At 38.0% G+C, this 17,052-nt stretch overlaps 1 long non-coding RNA gene and 1 pseudogene across 1 annotated transcript; both read right to left on the reverse strand.

The window, feature by feature from the left end:
* Positions 1-5,830: 5,830 nt before the first annotated feature.
* LOC130957068 (GEM-like protein 5) lies at positions 5,831-7,016 on the reverse strand (annotated as a pseudogene).
* Positions 7,017-7,051: 35 nt separating this feature from the next.
* On the reverse strand, positions 7,052-7,376 carry LOC130955025 (uncharacterized). Its single transcript, XR_009076565.1, has 3 exons — positions 7,346-7,376; positions 7,181-7,250; positions 7,052-7,078 (listed from the first exon to the last, which is right to left on the reverse strand). It is a non-coding gene; the product is annotated as an uncharacterized LOC130955025 (long non-coding RNA).
* Between the last annotated feature and the right edge of the window lie 9,676 nt (positions 7,377-17,052).

The raw sequence follows: 17,052 nt of genomic DNA on the forward strand, positions 1-17,052 counted from the left end.
TGTTATTTCTCAGCTTCATTTAATATTCTGCCATTTACTTTAAGCACTTTAAATTTCTTACAATTTACATTCTGCTAATCTAATTCCACTCAATTCACCACTATTAGCTTGACTAAACTAATCAACATACTAAAGTTGCTTGATCCATCAGTCCCTGTGGGATCAACCTCACTCCGGTGAGTTTTATTACTTGATGCGACCCGGTATACTTGCCGGTTAGTTTGTGTTGAATTAATTTTCATTCATCAATACGCCACCTCAAGACTTTCACCAATATGAACCATCTTCCAATTATAGTTTAGTGCCTTAGTGAGAATTCGGCTTGCTTACCACCAGGAGGAAATTACTATGATCAACTTAAAGACGGATGTGAAAACAAAGTGTGGGACCCCGGATTACAAGAGAAGCATCAATTTTGGGAGCTCATAGTTTGGTTGCCTGCGATTTGCCCCCGACCCATAGCTTGTCGGATGAGTCGTGGCAAGTTGAGAGGTTGCTCTGTGAGAATGCACCAGACGAGAACGGCCATGTCACTAGTGAAAGTAGACTCATGAGTGCTCAGAAATATGTAGTGGGACATGATTTGTGGCCACACTCGAGCCTCCAAAGTGAGAGCTTGGGTAGAGATGCTCTTGGGTCGAGTCCGGTGTTGCCCATAGATCCAATTGCTGTCAAGTTAGGCGATGACTCTAAGGACGATGTTCCAATCAAACTGGTATGTCTGGCGCTCAAGCTGGGCCTCTTGATAGGCATCCAACCCCTCCGGGCTAGGTAAGAGATCAAGTACTCGTTGAATGGCACCTTCTAAGACAGGGCCTTGCTTTTGGCGCACATAGACTGACTGCAAGGTAGGCGAGTGATAGTTGGCGTAGAACTTAACCACCGAAGAGAGATTGGCTTCTCGCGGCTGCCTTCTTAAGAATTCCCACTGTCTCTTTCAATGCGGGGCACTACAAAGTCAATGAAGTGCGCTGGAAGAATGAGGAGGTGCTCATTATGGTAGTTTCTCTCTTCAAAGACGGGGAATAATCCACTCACAGTAGTGGTTAGTGAATCGTGCGGAGTCACGTGCGGGAGATGCCTTCTCCACTTCATCAACTCAGATGGTCATCTTCACCCGCTTAGTAGGTGGCTTGAATCTTGTGGATGGTTGCGCCTTAGCCGGTACTCTTTTAGTTCCCTTCTTCACCGGTGTCTTGTAAGAAGCCTTCTCTTTTCCTCTCTTGATGGCCATCCTGAAGAAGGAAAAAAGAGAAGGAATGTCAAATTTAGATAGCTAAAAACTGGAAGGAAGAAAGTCCAAGTGATAATGAATGTCAAAGAAAAAGATAGTGTCTTAAATACATGGTAGCTACAACATGCAAGTAAGATATCAAGTAAAATCATGAAGGCATATCATAACAACTAGATGCAAGAGGGATAAAAACATGCAAGTAACAAGCATGAGAAGAATAGCTAAAGCATCAATATCAACAATAATAGTCACATGCAATAAAATAGTGAGCACTTTTTGGATGACAATTAATGAATATTAAACTCAATACACATGGATTGCAAGGGTTGTGAAAAAGAGGCAATAATGTTCAAGAATAAAATAGAAAATAAATCAAAATACCATGAGAGCTTTTTCACAACACTTGGTATGCAAATTAAAAATAGGAAGTAAGGTAATCAATCCAAGTGTATAGGAGACCCAAAATAAGATGCCAATTATCTAAGCACACCTCATAACACAAACAAGCTAAGAGATAGCAAAATAATCAGCCAAAAAAAATTTCAACACCAACATAAAAATGCAAGATAAAAGCTAATATAGAACTAAAAATAAATAAAATAGTCAAGTGTAAGAAATAAAAGAAGAATGAAAGAGTAGAAGAGAGGAAGAAAAGAAACCTTAAAGAGAAGTTGAAAATAGGGGGTAAATGGGAGTAAGAATAAGAGGAGAGGAGTAGGAAGAGAAAAAAAAGAAGGAAAGGAAATTGTGGCTACCGGAGTTGGTGGTTTCCGGTGGTAGTCCGCCGGTGATGATGGAGGGAAAAGAAGAAGAAGGAAGTAAGAAGGAAGAAAGAAAACGAATAAAGAGGAATTAGGATTAGAAACAAAAGAGTGTAGCAAGGGCGGCGCGCTGAATTAAGTGATTTGGCGCTTACGATGCGTGCGTGTCGCCCTTGTGCACGCGTGGGTAAGCAGTAATCTCAATGATGCGTAAGCGTCGATCACGCGTACACGTGACTACTCGTCGTGCCAGACGCACGATTCCAGCATTATACCAGTACAACTCTCTGTTCAATGTACCAAAGTGCACCGAATTTGAATACCACGCGTACGAGTCGCTGGCGTACATGCGTGGAGTGACAAATTTGCTAGTGACGCGTGCGCATGGATCACGGGTACACATGCGCTAGGCACCCTACCCACACAGTTCCAGCGTAACTCTCTGTTCATTATAGTAGAGAATGCAAACCTCCACATGACGCGTGCGTGTCATTGACGCTTACGCATCAGCTGCAACTTTCTCTTCTTTTTTTTTAATAAAAGGGAAACATGCTTAAGTAAAAATTAATAAAGACAAAGAACGAAATAAACAGAAGCACATAAATAAAATAGAATTATAAAAAAGAAAGATCATACCATGGTGGGTTGCCTCCCATCTAGCACTTTTCTTTAACATCCTTAAGTTGGACGGCCCATAGGCTCAGTCCTCTTCCCTTGCTGGATCCTTCAAGAGGAAGATCTCCAGCCCCATGTTGTTCTTCATCTTCGCACCATGATACAGTTTCAAACGGTAGCCATTGACTTTGAAGAAGGTGGGGCTTGAGGGGTGACTTAGGTGGACAACTCCGTACGGTTCTACCTTCTCCACCACGTAGGGTCAATCCCACCTTGACCTCAGCTTGCCTGGCAATAATCTCAACCTTGAATTGTAGAGAAGGACTTGATCCCCAGCTCTAAACTCTCTTCTCTTGATGTTCTTGTCATGTACCGCTGTCACCTTCTCCTCGTAGAGCCCTGAGTTCTCATACGCTTCTAGTCGAAGGCACTTCAATTCCTCCAGTTGCAATTTTCTTTCAATTCTGACTCCTCCCAATCCTGAGTTGAATTCCTTCACAACCCAATAAGCTTTGTGTTTTACTTCTACCGGAAGGTGGCAAGCCTTTCTGTAGACTAGCCGGAACGGACTCATGCCGACGGGGGTCTTGTAAGCTGTCCGATAAGCCCACAGTACATCTCCAAGCCTAGAGCTCCAGTCCCTTCTGTGAGGTTTGACAATCTTCTCCAGTATGCGCTTGATCTCTTTATTAGACACCTCGGCTTGGCCATTTGTTTGGCGAAAGTAAGTCGTCGCCACCTTATGAATGATGCCATGTTTCTTCAACAAACCTGTCATTCTTCTGTTAAGAAAATGAGAACCTTGATCACTCACGATTGCTCGTGGTGATCTAAAGCGACAAATAATATTATTCCTAACAAAAGAAACAACAACGTTAGCATCATCAGTACGGGTAAGAATTGCTTCCACCCATTTAGAAACATAATCAACAGCTAACAAAATGTATAAGAAACAATTCCGGTTCGAAAATGGACCCATGAAGTAAATACCCCAAACATAAAAAATTTCACAAAAAAACATGAGTTGTTGGGGCATCTCATCCCTCTTGGATATGTTTCCAAACCTTTGTCATTGGTGGCAAGAGTCACAGAAAATATTAGCATCCTTAAAAAGTGTGGGCCACCAAAATCCGCAGTCTAAAATTTTTCTCGCAGTTCTTTGAGGTCCAAAGTATCCACCACTCTCAAAAGAGTGTTAGGCCTCTAAAATTGACTAGATTTCGGATTGTGGAACACACCTAATTATTTGGTCAGCACTACATCTCCACAAATATGGGTCATCCCATATGTGATACTTGGACATGCTTTTAAGCTTGTCCTTTTGATGCTTAGAAAAATTTGGAGGAAAGGTATGACTAACCAAATAATTAGCTATGGATGCATACTAAAGAACCACCTCAGATATTGCTTGTAAGCTATGAAGTGGAAATGCATCATTGATAGGAGAGGAGTCACTTTTAATATATTCTTGGCCCCCACCAAATTTCGGGAGCCACTCCTATCTTTGATCTCTAAATCAAACTCTTGCAATAACAATATCCAACGGATTAACCTTGGTTTGGACTCTTTCTTAGCTAACAGGTATTTCAAATCCGCATGGTCTGAATATACTACCACTTTGGTTCTAAGAAAATAAGCTCAGAATTTATCTAAAGTAAAAACAATAGCTAAAAGTTCTTTTTCAGTGGTAATATAATTAGACTGGGCGCTATCTAAAGTTTTAGAAGCATAAGCAATAATATAAGGGTCCTTACCTTTGCACTGAGCCAGCATGATGCCAGGGCATCTTGGCCTGTTTCACTGACCCTTTCTTTACTATTTTAGGGTAGTTTCATACAATTTCTTAGTAAATAAGCAAGTTTTGGGTAGATATACACTTACATCACTACAACATTTTCAGGTTAAGGCAACATTTAAAAAGTGTTGCCTAAAGGCTGACAAAAGGTTGCTTTTGGTCTATGGCAATACTTTTAGATATAAGGCAACGTTTTTAGACGGCGTTGCATATGCAGCCGTTGCCTTAGATGAAGGCAACACTTTTTTGTTTCAAAAGCAACACTTTTGAGAGCAACACTTGGTAAGTGTTGCCTTTGGTTGAAAAACAACAACACTTCAAAGGTGTGTTTGAGACAACACTTTTGCAGTGTTGTCTCTTCTCTCGTATTTTGATCACTACTAAAAAGTGTTGCCTATTTGTAATAAAATGCAACTCTTTTACGTGTTGCTTATAAGTTAGAATTTGCAATCCTTTGAAGTGTTGCCTATTAATTTTGAATATGCAACTCTTTAAAGTATTGCCTTTTCTTTTGGATATATATGCAACCTAAACAAGTGTTGCTTTTTTTTTGTATATGCAACCATACAAGTGTTGTCTAATATTCAAAATATACAACTAATAAAAGGGTTTCCTTTTTGATAAAAATAAAAATTATTTTTGTAATAAAAATACAAAAAAATAAAATTTACAATAAATTTTTTTGTTCATACATGTGTAATTATTTTAATTAATAAATAAATTTGTGTAAAATAGAAAAAAATTATAAAAGAGACAAAATAACTAACAATAAAATTCTAATTAAAATAGATATTAAAAACTTCAATTAGTATTTCAAATACATGTTCATCAATAATTCTCAACAAAATAAAATTCTTGTCTAACAATAATTGTCATAACAAAATAGTAATTAATATTTATCAAAAAGATGTCAATCTACTTGCATATTTTATATCCATGCTTGACTTGTACCATATGCTAAATCTGTAAATAATACACAACAAAAAATAAGCAACTTATCATTAAAACTAAAAAATTATAATAAAATTTTTTAATGATATTAAATACTATAGATATAAAAGCAATAAATAGGTCTAAAAAACTCCTAAAGTGGCCAAGGTATAGGACCATAGGATTCTGTTGAAACAAAAGAGATATATTCAGAAACACAATCAATGCAAAAAATGCAAGCTTAGTTAATGTCATGAGGCCACACTATGGTGAAAACTTACATGCAGTTATTTTTACATGAAGTTGATAGTTAATAATCATTATATAACATTTTAGTCAAACGTGTCAAATAATGTAGTAATTTTCAACTATCAACTTCATATGAAAAAACTTCATGTGAGTTTTTACCTTGCATTATTGCTTTCCATATAAAAAATTCGGTGTTTTCATTTCCTTTTGAACAATTTTTTCTGGTGTTATAATTGCAATTATAGATTAAGAAAGAAAAATAGAGATTGCCACCTTGTAGTAGCTCTAAGTTTGCTGGCCAGAGGGTGCAGTGAAAGACAAAGGGCGATCGCTGCAAAAGGCGACATGAACATCTGAGAGGTAAAGTGTTCCAGCAACAGGGCCTGTTGATGTTGAGAGGTAACACGCAAATGTTTTCTTAAGCTTCTCATTTGGATATGTTGTGAATGTCTGCTTGTACAGTGACTCAAATCCACCTTCTGATATTGCTTTCACCATCAGGTTCATCTTTCCCAGTGCAGCCGAGGATACTGATGGACTTGTTTTGGCTGCAAAATAACGAAAATAGATCCTCAATTTTTAACATCCGAAAAAAGATAACAAATGATAAAATATTACATTTACAAAATAACAATTATAGTCAATTGGAATGATATTTGATACTCATGATATGATTGACTAGTGTTTAATCACATAATTAAGAATCATTATAATTTAGTCAAACACTCAAACATGTCAAAATGACTCTTTGCTCTTAAGTTTACTTAAAAAGAACTACACGTCAATTTTCACCCGATGCAATTCTAAACATTAATATGACAACATTTTCACAAACAAATTGTAGCAAAATATATGATTTGTATCATTTTATTAACATAAATTATACAATGAGCATTACATATAAATATTAAGTAAAAGCATAAAATAATTTAAGTAAATCCAATCTGTGTTGACTACTAAAGACACAAGTAATAACTTAATTCTTTAACAGAGAAATATACAAAAGTATAAATTTTGTTCTCCCAAATACTAATTAATTTCATTTTTCATAACTATCACATCAATTTGAGAAAAAAGAAAGAAAAATAAAAGAGAAGGAAAGAAGAAACTAACGGTTGTGCCAGATGTTGTTGGCAGCAAGTTCGGCCTTCTTACTCCAAGAATCGAACATGTTGAGGATGGATTCCATGGTGCTGGTAGTTGAAGGCTTGTCAAGGAGGCTATGTTGAACATATGGATGCTGCTAATGGTAGTACTGAACTCCAGGCTCTTCACTTGGTGCACCCTCCACTACTACTTTCTAGTTGTCTGGGTGGCTACTTGGCACTGCTGGCTTCCTCATTATGTGTGTCGCCCACTTCGGTACAGATGGAGATGATGAAGATGATGGTGCAGATTGATCATTTTGGTGGTTGTTGTTGGTGGTGCTCATGTTGAGAAGAAAAGGCAGAGTAGAAGAAACTATGTGAACAATGTGCCTTGAGTAAGCAACTCCTGTTTGTTGAAAAAAGTCATATTAATGATTGGTTGTGTTGACTTCATAAATTATACATTAGAGAATATCATAAATGAATAATTTAAAAACTTTCAACTTACCGAATAAAGCACCATCTGGACTCCAAATCACACGGTTGACAGAAACACCTGGATCTTTGACAAGAGCAGCCTGAATTGCACATATATAGCTTTATTTCAGTAACTATAAGTTACAAGTAGCCGGGCTTGGTATAAAAATTCATGTATAAAGGAGAAAAGAGGAACCTGAAATGGCATTGAACAGGCACTAAGATCCCAAGCTTTGAAATTCCTCAAGACCAACCGCTCCCTAGAACCCACTTCCCACAAAGCAATGTCGCCAACATTTGTACCAACTGATACATTGCATGAAAAGAAGGAAAAATTTACGTTTAGCTGAGAACAATAACATCAAATACACACAATTAACTCAAGTGAAAAACACTATTGAAAGGTCTTAGAAAGGCAGCAGACCAAGAAGTATAGTCTGTTGAACTGGATGGAAGTCCATGCTCATAGGAGATGAACCCTGGTTCGGAGTCCACATAACAGTCTTTGGCAAGTCATATGGTGCATTAAAAGCCTGGCCATGACCATGACCTGGGAATGTGGCTGACAACACATTGACATGAAGATTTACCTGCACAACATGATGAAAAGTTGATGCCAGAAATGTGAGTTGTAAAAATTTGTATAAATAAGAATTACAAGACCACTAGTTATTTTTTTCCCTAAGTGGTATCAGATTACCTCATCCGACATTCCCATTGGTCTTGTTCTTTTAGAGACATGATCTGAACCTTTAGATGGGTAATCAACAGAAGGATTAGTTGGAGGGGTCCTAGGGTGCTTCAAAGCAGCTTAAACAAGACAATGAAACTTGTCAGAAGTCATAGATTGAATTTAGAACCATAGCCAATTAGATGTTAAAACCACTACAAACTCGAGAATAGCAGGCCGCAAGAAAATGTATTACCAGGGATTGATGGTGCACCAAGACCTGTAGTAGTACCAAGACCTATAGTGGCTCCTTCAGAAACTGCAGCATGTGCTACAGTGGTAGGATTTGACATCTAACCAGCCAGGGGTGTTGGCACATGTGCTGGAGTAGGTTGAAAAGGCTATACACATTAACCACAGAATATTCCAGCACCAAAATAAGAACCAAAAGATAACAATATGTAATGCCTACAAAACCAAATCAGTAAAGTAGCCCACCCCATGTGCACCAAAATAAGAACCTCAAAGCATAGCATTATATACTAGCAACTCGAAAAAGCATATTCAATAAGCACACACACTAGACCCTCTCAAAGAACATATATACATCCTAAACACATTCCTCAATTTCCCCAATTTGAGATTAGAATTAGCTTCCTAAGATTACAGAGGGGAAAAAACCCTAACCTGAGACATGATTGCAGCGAGCAGTAAGGATTACAGTAGAGACAGCGAGGACATGAGGCATTGGCGAGCCTACGACAACCATTGAGCAGCGACGACGACCAGAGACGACTCAGGCAGCGCAAGGCGGAGAAGAGGGAATACAGCAGTGGCGGATCCGGCAGCGCAGGAAGAAACGGCAACAACAGCACAAGTCAGAGATTTCAAAATGGCAGAGACGAGATTTCAAAATGGCGGAGAAGAGCAGAAGTTTTAGAACGGCGCGGGTAGAAGAACACATCAGATCAGACTATAGCAGAACGCGATGCAAGCAAAGTAGAACACGGCGCGAGCTTAGGCAGTGATGAACATGATGACGACGAGCAGAGAGGAATGTAGAACGCGCGTCAACGTCGTTAAAGGGGAAAATTGTGTTAGGGTTAGGATTTTGATTATGAAATGATATGGTTCGAGACTTCGAGTTTTGTTTTTAGGTAATGGTACTCAGGAATGTGATGAATCAATTATTGCTTGATGTTTTTTGTGCTTCTTTTCTTGTTCTTTGGTTGAGTTCAGGAGGAAAAGAATAATTTTAAAAAATAAATAAAAATAAAAATTTTAGTGAAATAACTTTAGCAACACTTAGAAGGAGAAGTTCATTAAACATTTAAAGGCAACTCTTAGGAAGTATAATAGATAAATATTATAAATGTTGCCTATTTAATTTATAAAACAACGCTTTTTCACATGTATCTTAAAGTGATCAAAGAGAACGTTTGCAGTATGTTGGTTAACAAAGAGTTGCAATAATTTTATTTCTTTGCAACAAATCTTAAATGTTGTTTTTGACCATTTTAGACAACACTTTTTAAAAGTTACTTATATTATATGTTGCAATAGCTTAAAAATGTTGTAGTGCATCTTGATTCAAGCTAATATTGTGAACTTTACATGATTTCATGAGAATTATGCAGGAATTGAATGATAAAATGGATAATGCATGATCTCATGACTTGGAACAGAGCTTTGATGCACTTTAGTTGCTTGATTTCAGGACAAAGGAAGCAAGGAAGAGCCACGTTAGCAACCACATTAATCTAATTAATGTGACCACTAACGTGGAATGGGAATAAGCTTGTAGCATTAATGGAAAAAGTGATCGCCAATAACGCCTTCGAAGCCATCATAGCCCACGTTAATTACATTAACGTGGTAGCTAACGTGGAGGAAAAGGGGAGCTCCAACGTTAGTGGTAAAAGTGAATACCACTAACGTTCCAAAAAGGGCAAACTTAGCCGCGTTAAGAGTCACGTTAATCCAATTAACGTGAACTCTAATGTGGGGGGAGAAAGCAATCACCAACCTTTGTCACTAACGTTGGGCTAAACCAATAGTGCCCACGTTAGTGGTCACGTGAAGACCACTAACGTGAAGGATAACGTGGAGGGAGGAATGATAGGCCAACATTAGTGACACTCACCTTTGTCACTAACGTTATTAACGTGAGACACTAACGTGGGAAAGAGGGGCGTTTGAAGCGTTAGTGACAAAGGTAAGTGTCACTAACGCTCTCGAAGCTTGGGCATGCCCACGTTAAGGGCCACGTTAGTTACACTAACGTGGATCACTATCGTGGGGAAAAGAAGCAAAGAGCAACATTATTAGTAAAGGTGAATGCCAATAATGTTTGTGAAAGATTGAGAAGCAACGTTATTGGTAAAGGTGAATGCCAATAACGTCTGTGAAGGACTAAGAGGCAACGTTAGTGGTCACGTTAGTGCCACTAACGTTGAAGTTAACGTGGATAAATTTGGTTTGGAGCGTTAGTGAAAAAGGTGATCGTCACTAACGTTCTCGAACCCACATTTTCACTTAACGTTAACACCACTAAAGTCCTAATTAACATCCACCCATGCCTGACTCACACTTTTTCTGCAAGCAAAGCTGAGCCCACTGAAGATTGTAACTACTTGAACTCAAGATCAAAGGCCCATATCCAAGACTTGAAGAGCTGACTAGAAGATCAAGAAGAGTAGTATATATAGGAGTAGTTTTGAACTAGAGAGGAGCTTGGCATTTTGGAGAACTACACTCTGTATATTTACTTTTCCTGCAATTTCTAGTTTACTTTAGAATGTACTCTTCTCTATTATCTTCCATTTCCAGAGCTATAAATAAATAAACCCCTTTTCATTGGGTTAGGGAGCTCTGTTGTAATTTGATGGATCAATTATAGTTTTCATTCTTCTTTTTCTTTCTTTTCTTTTGATTTACTAGAAAGCTTTCGATCTTAAATCAATTGGTTAGTTGTCTTGGAAAAGAAACTTTCCATAATTGGATCTCCTCTGAGCCTTGGAAAAGGGATGAGGAGATCATGCTAGAAATGCTTTCTCATGTTGGACCGAATTGGGGTTTGGACGGATATAGTGACATATAATCCTCCCAACACTTTGATTTGGAAATACATGTGGTATAATCAGTGGCCATACTTCATCTCTTCCCATGAGCAATTAAATCAAGGAATTGGGATCCAATCACCTAAGATTGCCAAGGAGATCAATGAATGCATTGATTGGGGAAGAGATGAGAATGAACTTGATCCAGAGAATGCAAGATCTCCTAAGCCCAATGAATCCCCCATTTCTGATCTTACCCATTCTCTTTACTTTCTACCTTTTATTTCTATGTTCATCTCCCCAAATCCCCATTTAAGATTCTACTATTTACTTTCTGCAATTTACTTTCCCGCCATTTAATTTTCTGCAACTCTCAACTCAATTTCTGCTTAGCTTAACTAGAACATTCCTCCAACTAAAGTTGCTTGACCAATCAATCCCTGTGGGTTTCGACCTCACTCTATTATGAGTTTTTACTTGACGACAATTCGGTATACTTGCCGAAGGGAAATTTGTTGAGAGACAAGTTTCCGTGCATCAAGTTTATGGCACCGTTGCTGGGGATTGATTTTGTATCGACAATGATTAAGTTGGAAGATCACTAGATTGAGCATTTTTCTTTTACTTGTTTATTTTACCTAGTCATTTACCTTCAGTTTCAGTTATCTTCTTCCTCTCCCCCATCTTCACTCTTTATTTTCTTTTCTTTTGTTGTTATTTACAATTTTGTTCACTAATCCACTAACTATTTGATAATTTGCACCACTCACACTAATAGCCACTCTAACAATAATAATTTCTTCATTTTTCTTTCTTGCTGTGTGTTTTGTTTGTTGTATGATAGGGAGAAGAAGTGGAGCTTCAACTTCCTTTGATTCTGAACCTGAGAGGACCTTCTTTAGAGTAAGGAGGGAAGCAAGAAGGAAAAGAGTTGTTCGTGCTAAGGAAGAGGACAAGTACTTTAAAACAAACATGGAGGAGAACCTGTAAAACAACCATGAAGGAGAAGCTCACAACCATGCCAGAGAAGGCCCTGTGAATCATGCTGGGCAAGAGATAAGAGTTCTAGGCTCATACATCAATCCGAACCCAGGAAATTGTGGAAGTAGTATCCAAAAGCCAGCCATACATGCCAATAACTTTGAATTAAAACCCCAGCTCATCACCCTTGTTTAGAACAACTGCTCATTCGGAGGAAATGCCCAAGAAGACCCCAATCAACATCTAACCACCTTCTTAAGAATATGTGACACTGTGAAGTCTAATGGTATTCATCCGGATGTCTATAGACTGCTTTTGTTCCCTTTTTACTCAGGGACAAAGCATCTCAATGGCTGGAATCTTTCCCGAAGAAGAGTTTAACAAATTGGAAAGATGTGGTGCACAAATTCTTGGAGAGATTCTACCTTCCTCAGAGAATCAACAAGTTGAGAGATGAGGTACAAACCTTCAGGAAGCAAGATGGTGAAACTCTCTATGAGGCATGGGAGAGGTTTATGGACTTAACAAGAAGGTGCCCACCAGACATGTTCAATGAATAGGTTCAACTGCACATTTTCTATGAAGGTCTTTCTTACGAATCAAAGAAGGACGTAGACCATTCATCAAGGGGGTCTCTAAACAAGAAGAAAACCATTGAAGAAGCCATAAATGTCATTGAGACTGTAGCTGAGAATGACTACTTCTATGCTTCTGAAAGGAGCAACAATCGAGGAGTGATGGAGTTGAACCATATGGATGCACTGCTAGCTCAAAACAAGATGATCACCAAGCAGTTAGCCGATCTTACCAAGAAGATGGAAGAGAACCAAGTTGCAGCAGTCATCACTTCATCACCAGCTCAAGAAGGAGTGAATACAGGAGAAGAAGGCAACTGGGAACAAGCCAACTATATTGAGAACTCACCCAGGCAGACCCATGATCCATACTCTAAAACTTATAATTCTGGTTGGAGGAACCACCCTAATTTCGGGTGGGGAAATCAACAAGACTAAGGCCAAGACCAGAGACGCCACAACCACAATCTCAACAATAATGTAACCTACCAACACTCAACATAGAGACCATACCAACACCCACCTAACCCCCATTCTCAACATCCATATCAAAACCAACATGACCACTCTCAACCTCCTAACTTCAACCCACCATCACCAACCGAAGATAGACTCTCCAGAATTGAGACTCTACATGAAGGTATATGTAAGGAAGTCCAAGACAACAGAGTGTTCAAGGATGAAGTGCGAGCCAATATAAAAAACCAGGGAGACACCATCAAGAAGCTGGAGTCCCAAGTGGGATATCTATCTCAACAGTTTCTCAAGCCGACTGATAGTTTCCCAAGTGACACAGAAAAGAATCCAAGAGGAGAAACAAAGAAAGTAAGATGGAAAGAATGCAAGATGATCACTATAAGTGATGAGAGGAGTGTGGAAGAAGTAAACACACAAACAGAACACTTTCAAGACAATCCAAAGGAAAAGCATGAAGAGAGAAGTCAAGCACCCAATCCTACACACAGGAAAGAGCTAAAAAAAGAGGAGAATCTGAACCCATATGCACCTTTTCCCCAAAGGCTCAAGGGTGGTGTAGAAAGGAGAGTGTATTCAAGGTTCCTCGACATGTTTGAATCTCTTCATGTAAACATTCCGTTCATTAAGGCTCTCCAGCAGATGCCCTCATACATCAAGTACATAAGGGAGCTGCTGACCGAAAAGAGTTCACTGAAGGGTGGGAAAACAATAGTGATGAATAAGGAGTGCAGTGCTCTCATTCAAACAGAGCCATCTACAAAAAGGAAGGTGATGAGCGGATAATTTATACGCTTTTTGGCATTGTTTTTAGATAGTTTTTAGTATAATCTAGCTATTTTTAGGGATGTTTTCATTAGTTTTTATACTAAATTCATATTTCTGGACTTTACTATGAGTTTGTGCGTTTTTTTGTGATTTTAGGTAATTTCTGGCTGAAATTGAGGGACCTGAGCAAAACTCTGATAGAAGGCTAACAAAGGACTGCTGATGCTATTGGAATCTGACCTCCCTGCACTCGAAATAGATTTTCTGGAGCTACAGAACTTCAAATGGCGCGCTCTCAATGGCGTTGGAAAGTAGACATCCAGAGCTTTCCAGCAATATATAATAGTTCATACTTTATTCGTGATTAGATGACGTAAACTGGCGCTCAACGCCAGTTCCATGCTGCATTCTGGAGTCAAACGCCAGAAACACGCCACGAACCAGAGTTAAACGCCAAAAACACGTTACAACTCGGCGTTCAACTCCAAAAGAAGCCTCTGCACGTGTAAAACTCAAGCTCAGCCCAAGCACACACCAAGTGGGCCCCGGAAGTGGATTTTTGCATCAATTACTTACTTCTGTAAACCCTAGCAGCTAGTCTAGTATAAATAGGACATTTTACTATTGTATTAGACATCTTTGGTCTCGGTTTTATTCCATTATTCATCTTAGGAGACTATTGATCATTCATGGGAGGCTGGCCATTCGGCCATGCCTGAACCATCATCACTTATGTATTTTCAACGGTGGAGTTTCTACACACCATAGATTAAGGGTGTGGAGCTCTGCTGTACCTCAAAGTTTTAATGTAATTACTACTATCTTTTATTCGAATTCAATCTTATTTCTATTCTAAGATACTACTCATACTTCAACCTGATGGATGAGATGATCCGTGACACTCATCATCATCCGTCCCTATGAATGCGTGCCTGACAACCACTTCCGTTCTACAAGCGAAAGCTAGAGTGTGTATCTCTTGGATTCCTGATGCACGACGCATGGTTGCCCTCGCCTAACAACCGAGCCTTCCATTCCGTGAGATCAGAGTCTTCGTGGTATAAGCTAGAATTGATGGCGGCATTCATGCGAATCCAGAAAGTCTAAACCTTGTCTGTGGTATTCCGAGTAGGATTCCGGGATTGAATGACTGTGACGAGCTTCAAAATCGTGATTGTTGGGCGTGATGACAAACGCAAAATAATCAAGGGATTCTATTCCGACATGATCGAGAATCGACAGATGATTAGTCGTGCCGTGACAGAGCATTTGGACCTTTTTCACTGAGAGGATGGGATGTAGCCATTGACAACGGTGATGCCCTACATACAGCTTGCCATGGAAAGGAGTAAGAAGGATTGGATGAAGGCAGTAGGAAAGCAAAGATTCAGAAGGAGCACAGCATCTTCATATGCCTATCTGAAATTCCCATCGATGATCTACATAAGTATTTCTATCATTACTTTCTGTTTATTTATTACTATTATTTGAAATCTCCATAACCATTTATTATCTGTCTGACAGAGATTTACAAGATGACCATAGCTTGCTTCATATCAACAATCTCCGTGGGATCGACCCTTACTCACGTAAGGTTTATTACTTGGACGACCCAGTGCACTTGCTGGTTAGTTGTGCAAGGCTGTGAAGAAAGTGCTGAGTTATAAACGTGCATACCAAGCTGAATGCCATTATTAGAGATCACAATTTCGTGCACCAAGTTTTTGGCGCCATTGCCGGGGATTGTTCGAGTTTGAACAACTGACGGTTCATCTTGTTGCTCAGATTAGGTAATTTTCTTTTCATTTATTTTCAAAAAATTTTTTTTAAAATCTTTCAAAAATTTATCACCTATTTTCGAAAATTTTCAGAGTTTTCAAGAATGAATTCTAGAGTTTCATATAACATGTTTTAGCTTGGCTGGCTATTAAGCCATGTCTAATTCATAGGATTTTGATTGAGGACTTTGGATTCATTACTTTCTTTTTTCTATATGTTTTTCGAAAAATATAAAATAAAATACAAAAAAAATAATAAAATCATAAAAATCAAAAATATTTTGTGTTTCTTGTTTGAGTCTTGAATCAACTTTTAAGTTTGGTGTCAATTGCATTTTTCTAAAAATTTATGCATTTTTTGAAAATCCATGCATGGTGTTCTTCATGATCTTCAAGTTGTTCTTAGTAAGTCTTCTTGTTTGATCTTGATGTTTTCTTGTTTTGTATCTGTTGTTGTTTTCCATTTGCATTTTTGCATTTATAGTGTCTAAACATGAAAGATTTCTAAGTTTGGTGTCTTGCATGTTTTCTTTGCATAAAAAATTTTTCAAAAAATATGTTCTTGATGTTCATCATGATCTTCAAAGTGTTCTTGGTATTCATCTTGAAATTCATAGTGTTCTTGCCTGCATAATTGGTTTTGATCCAAAATTTCCATGTTTTGGGTCATATTTGTGTTTTTCTCTCTCATCATTAAAAAAAATTCAAAAATAAAAAATATCTTTTCCTTAATTCTCTCAAAATTTCGAAAATTTGAGTTGACTTAGGCAAATTTTTTTAAAATTAGTTATTTCTTGTAAGTCAAGTCAAATTTTCAATTTAAAAAAAAAAAAATCTTATCTTTTTCAAAACTTTTTCAAAAATAAAATCTTTTTCAATTTTCTTACTATTTTTTTCGAAAATTTGTAATTTGAATTTTAAAATCTTTTTCTTATCTTTAATTCATAATTTTTGAAAACTTTATTAACAATTAATGTGATTGATTCAAAAAAATTTTGAAGTTTGTTACTTTCTTGTTAAGAAAGGTTCAATCTTTAAACTCTAGAATCATATCTTTTAGTTTCTTGTTAGTCAAGTAATTAATTTTAATTTTAAAAATTAAATCTTTTCCAACCATATCTTTTTAATCATATCTTTTTATCATATCTTTTTCAAAAATTTGATTTCAAAATATCGTCTTATCTTCTTATCTTTTTGTTCCGAGGGTTACCTGAAACTGTAGGTCGATCTCGGTCGAGATCTTCTGGGTTGGTCGGAGCCGAAGTATCCGGCAGGCGTATAGCGGCCGGAGCTGGTGTGTCCGACTTGTGGAACTGAGAGTGTTGCTGATCCTTTGTCACCGAAGGGTGGGGGGTACCTGCAAGGGACTCCGATGCTTAAGTTAGCAAGGGTATTAAGCAGGTATTGAGTAGAATCAGAGTATGAGTTATACCTGGGTGCTCCAATGTATTTATAATGGTGAGATGTGGCCTTCTGTGGATAAGATAAGTTAGTTATCTTATCTTATCTTTATCTTATCTTTAAGTGATGTCATCTTATCTTTAAGGGAACCTCCCTTCTCTCGTAGGCTTGGGCTGCCTTAGGATCTGAGAGTGTTG

This window comes from Arachis stenosperma, chromosome 10, assembly GCF_014773155.1.
Source record: "Arachis stenosperma cultivar V10309 chromosome 10, arast.V10309.gnm1.PFL2, whole genome shotgun sequence".
Taxonomy (NCBI): Eukaryota; Viridiplantae; Streptophyta; class Magnoliopsida; order Fabales; family Fabaceae; genus Arachis; species Arachis stenosperma.